A 5562-nucleotide genomic window follows, 5' to 3' on the forward strand; every position below is an offset into this window, starting at 1 on the left:
TGAAGGGCACTTGTCCCCATAATTTTTTAATTTTTATTTTAAAAGATATAGTTATATATAATATGCTCCCACTTTAAATTTTAAATGACCTCACTACAAATAAAATAAATTCAATTAGCTAAAATTTTAAATTTATTTTTTTATTTTTTTTTATCATTTTGACTATTATTTAACCTAATCAAATTTAATTATTGTACCGTCAGTTCTTTATTCTCTTAAACCCTCTTCTTATTTTTATATTTTCAACCTTCTTTTTCTATTCCTTGTCTAATTGTCATCTTCTCTTCATCAAAAAGTAAATTTTAAATTCTCCAATTTTTTTATATAGCTCTCCATGACTCTATGTATCTTTCAATTTCATTATTTTTCTTTTTGATATTTTCAATTGCAATTTTTAATTCAAAACAATTATAGTTTAGGTATCAATCTAATATTTTATTTTTTTCGTGACTTTATATATTTTATTTTATTCTCGATTTATTCATCCTTATTACTTATTTTTCATTAGATCTGTGCCAAGGTTTCAGATGATAATACTTGTTGATTCCCTTCTTTGAGTGGAACCTTTATGAGATAAGATAAAATATCAAACCAACCCATTGACTATCTATTATTTGATTTACTAATCCTTTATATTGGAAAATTATGTGCTATTGCTCAAATCCGTAGTCAATCCTATTTCCGATAGGAGCAGTTGACATAGGTGATGAATTGATTTCTTACCGATGTCACTCTATTTTTGTTCGTCTATAATGATTGATAAATCCACAAATCTCAATTGTATTTCTCAAATGGTATCTTTTTCTTAGATATTTAGGTATACCCTTTCCATGAGAGTATTTAAAAAATAATGCTTCGAATTGTCATCTAATAGAGGATTTTGTGACTTATAAGCTAATAGAGGATTTATTTTTTGTAATATCTGCCAAATATTTTGTTTTAAGAATTCTAATTTGTTTCAATTCAAAGAATAGAAATAGTGCACATAGAAAAATAACATTTTACAATAAGAATAAAAAGTAAATAATTGCTGCCACAAATAAACTCGAACACTTAAGAAATCTGTAGGACAGGCAGATTCACACCTCTTACAACCAACACAGTCCTCCGTTCTTGGGGCAGAAGCTATTTGCTTAGCTTTACACCCGTCCCAAGGTATCATTTCTAATACATCGGTGGGGCAGGCTCGGACACATTGAGTACATCCTATACATGTATCATAATTATGATAATTGTACATATACAAGTCTTTTTTGTTGTGATACTTGAATTAGTTAGATCTGTAAATCAATAGCTAAAATGGCTTGATGAATTAACTCATTTATGTTAGATAAATCATCATGAGAGCGAGAGTGAGAGCGAGAGAACGTGTGAGGGGGGAGGGGAGGAACACTAAGCGAGGTAGAATTAGACTGTTTCAATGGGGTACAAAGGATCCTAGGGTTTGGAATCGGGAAGAATATTATCGCCTGGAAAAAGAATCTTTCTCCGTATTTGTTGATAATTTATCGGAAGATATTTCAAAGAAGGAATTGTACCACTTGTTTGGGTGGACGGGTAGAATCATTGACATATATCTCTCACGGAAACGTAAACAGGGATTAGTTTATCTTTTTGCTTTTGTACGATATACGACGAAAGGGGCCGCTCTGAAGGCGATCACGGAGATAAATCGTATGAGGTTACAAAGAAAGTTATTGTCTGTTGGTGAAGCAAAATTTAGAAGACACCTACAAGAGTGGGAACGATGGGTGCATGTGGAGCAGAGAGTTTTGTACGAGGGAGGGCATAAAGGAGCTGATAGTGGAAACGAGGGAGAGCCTAAGGAATCTGATAGTGGAAAAGAAGGGGTTAATGCATAAGAGAGTGAGGTGAACAAGGATGGTGCGCAAGCAGCTGACCATAGTAAGAGGAAGAGGGTTGACGTTGCAGTAGCGCAGGCGAACATGGATTGGTTAGTGAGGAGCGTAGTAGGTAGCACTTTAAAACCGTTTGACATCCAATCGTTGAAAAGATCTATTTGCAAGATTGTGCCTCAGGTTGTGGAAGTCAGAGAGATAAGTGCTTGTAAAGCCCTAATGACGTTTGAAATAGTGAAACATGCAGACGATACTTTTACGTTCAAATTGGATAGGGTGCTACATTTCTTTCACAGGGTTCAGAGATGGGAAGAGTCTGATTGTTGTGAGACTCGAAGAGTTTGGTTGGAGTGCTATGGAGTGCCGCTCCATGTCTGGTCAACATAAACTTTTAAAACCATAGGAGGACAATGGGTGGAAGTTATTAAATGCGATGTAGACACAGAAGCAGGATCATCTTTTAGAAGTGGACGGCTTCAAGTTGACACTGGTGTTTTTGACGTTATTAGAGAGTGGGTGCACGTCTCTATTGGTGCTACTGGTTTTTATGTTTTTGTGAAGGAGCTGGGCTGTGAGGTATGTGGTGCAGAAAATATGGTTCAGAACCAAGTAGAATGTACAGTGAGTCGCAGATCTTGTTCTGAGAACAGTAGCATGATGGCTGGGGCGGTGCCATGGGATCCGGCGGCTGACATGTTAGTTTCAAACGTGCGGTCGGTAGACGGGGACGAGGATAGAATGGTCATTCCTGAGGTCTTATTTAATGATTTAAATTGTAATTATTCAAATTTGAATAATACCGCTAATATTATGGATTCGATTAGTTCCTATCAGGGTAATGGAAAGAAGGATTTTGAGGGATATGGTTTGAATGAGGAGGAGGGGTCGGAGAGGACAGTTACGTAGGAATTAACCAGGTGTGGAGATGAGGTAATTCATGCTGTTATAAGGAAAGATGGCTTGAATCAAATGGGCTGCTCTTATTATTGCCAAACTAAGGCTTGCTATGAGGGTAAGGGCGAGTTGGGCTTGGAGTTGAGAGGCCCAACTCTCAATGGATTGGAAGAGGGGCTTCGGGTTGATGGATCTCAGCTAGATGGGAGGGAGGATGCGGAAGGGGCTGGTACGGGCTGGGGGTTGGGCCCAGGGAAGGATGGGTTAGGCAACAAAGAGAGGTCAGGTGTGTTAGGTGCTGACTCGGGTCAGGCTGGAGGGTCGCGGGTCAGTAGGAAACGTGAGAAGGCAAGGATGCGGGACACGAGGAGGCGACTGTGTGCTATGCGGGGTGCTGACCCAGAGGTTTCCGATGAGGATTATGGCACGACGGAGAGGGAGAAGCAAACCGAGTAGGGACCGTGGCGAGCTGATAAGCGCGGTTCCATGGCTGTTCCGGCGCCCGACGCTATAGGGAACGATCAGGCTGGGACGGCGATTCGGGGGCGCTGCGGGCGGTGGTGACAACGAAGGGTTCGAAGGAGACGGCTGAGGATGGGGGGAGAAATCCTGCTTGTGGAACCAGTTCGGGTATTCCGACACAAGCATATGGGAGTCCGATAGCTGCGATAAGGGACACAAGGCTAAACATAGAGTTGCACGATCGGGCTGATGGATACAGGGGAGCGGGGGACGTTGCAGGGGTAGAGCCGGAGGAAGAGCAACGAGAGGAGACAGTTGATGACAGAAAAATAGAACAAGAGTAGATACAGGAAAATCAAAAAACGTGGGCTTTGGCGATGGAATCGGGTGCTATTTTATATGATGAAGAGGTGGATATTATGGCAATTTTACAGGCACAGAATGAAGAATTAGCGGTGAAGAGAAAGATGGCAAAATAGAAAGAGAAGGTTAAACGGAGTCGGTCTAAGAACCACAATAAGGTGAGTAAAAATGTTTTTAAATGAAGTTTGGTTGCTGGAATATTAGGGGGTTGAGGGGGGACGAAAAATTCAGTATGATTAAATCTTTGAGGAACAATTATAAGCTAAGCATGCTAGGCTTGGTTGAAACTAAGAGCCATGAGATATATAAATTTGATGTTGCAAGAATTTGGGGGTGCAGTAATGTGGGATGGGAGTCTGTAGAGTCTGTGGGAGCTTCTGGGGGCTTACTGCTAGTTTGGGATAATGAGATGTTTAAATCCAACAACTGTTATAAGAGGGAGAGGTGGCTGTGTGTTGAAGGAGTGTTGACAAAAATTAATTTTCATTGTGCATTCTGTTTGGTGTATGGGGCGCATGGGAGAGGGGAGAAGCAGGTTGTGTGGGAGGAGTTGAGTTATATTGTGGGTTTGGGTCAGGTTCCTTTTTACTTTTTGGGAGATTTTACATGTCGAAGAACGCAAAGGGGCTAGTAGTATACCAGGGTCAGCGGAAGATTTTAAGGATTGGGTACAGGATATGCAATTGATGGACTTACCTCTCAATGATAGAAAGTTCACGTGGTTCAGTGGTCGATCTTGTAGTAGGATTGATAGGGTCTTGGTTAATGTAGAGTGGATAGAGGAGTTCCCGGAAGTTCGATTGAAAGGTGGCCCAAGAGGGCTGTCAGATCACTGCCCGTTGATTGTGGAAGGTAACAGAGTAGGTGGTGGCCCGCGTCCTTTCAGAACCCTGGATTCCTGGTTTACGCATGAGGGTTTTCTAAGGATGGTTAAAAATGAAAGGAGAAACTTGGGAGACGCTCAGTTCACTAGTAAGCTGAAGGCTTTGATAGGTCCTTTGCGAAATTGGCACAAGGAAAATTTTGGGAACATGGATAAAATACTGAAGATGTTTGAGGAGGAGATTCAGAAGCTGGATACGCTGGTTAGTGAAGGCACGTATGATGGTATAACGGAGGCTAGAAGGAAGGCGTTGGTGAGCTTTTGCGAGAAATGGTATGTAAGGAAGGAGGTCCACTGGAAGCAGATGTCGCGGTCTCAGCATGCTCAAAACATGGATAAGAATACTATGTACTTTCACAACATAGCATCGGCTAGAAGACGGAATAACAGGATTGATGCGCTGATGATTCATGGTCGGTTAGTGAGGAATCAGGCAAGAATAAAAGTGGCAATTAGAGGGTTCTACAAGGAGCTGTATCGGCAGGAATATGTTCCGAGGATTGGCTTTAAGGATGGGTTGGTGAGACAGATTGATGGAGCTGAAGCTGCAGCACTGGAGGCTATGCCGTCGGTGGAGGAAATCAGGGAGGCAGTTTGGGATTGTGAATCCTCTAAAGCCCCAAGTAGTGATGGATACAATATGAACTTCATCAAAAAATGCTGGGAGGATATTGGGCAAGAATTCATTGGAGCAGTGATGGAGTTCTTCCAGACTGCTAGGCTACCATCTGATACAAATGTCACGTGGGTGATGCTAGCTCCAAAGCTCGTGGGTGCTAAAGAGATCAAGGATTTTCGGCCGATTAGTATGATGGGTTGTGTGTATAAGGTGATATCCAAGGTTTTGGTGCGAAAAATGAGAACAGTCATGCCGGGTTTGGTAGGAGAAACACAGAGTGCATTTGTCCAGGGGAGAAAAATACATGATGGCGCCCTTATTGTTTGTGAGACGGTTCAATGGCTTAAAACGAGTCGAAAGAAGGTGGCAATCATTAAGCTTGACTTCCAGAAAGCTTATGATAGAGTCAGATGGAGTTTTGTGGATATAGTGCTTCAGAAGATGGGGTTCGAACAAAGGTGGAGGAATTGGGTGAAAGAGTG

This window comes from Arachis ipaensis, chromosome B01, assembly GCF_000816755.2.
Source record: "Arachis ipaensis cultivar K30076 chromosome B01, Araip1.1, whole genome shotgun sequence".
NCBI classification, from domain to species: Eukaryota; Viridiplantae; Streptophyta; class Magnoliopsida; order Fabales; family Fabaceae; genus Arachis; species Arachis ipaensis.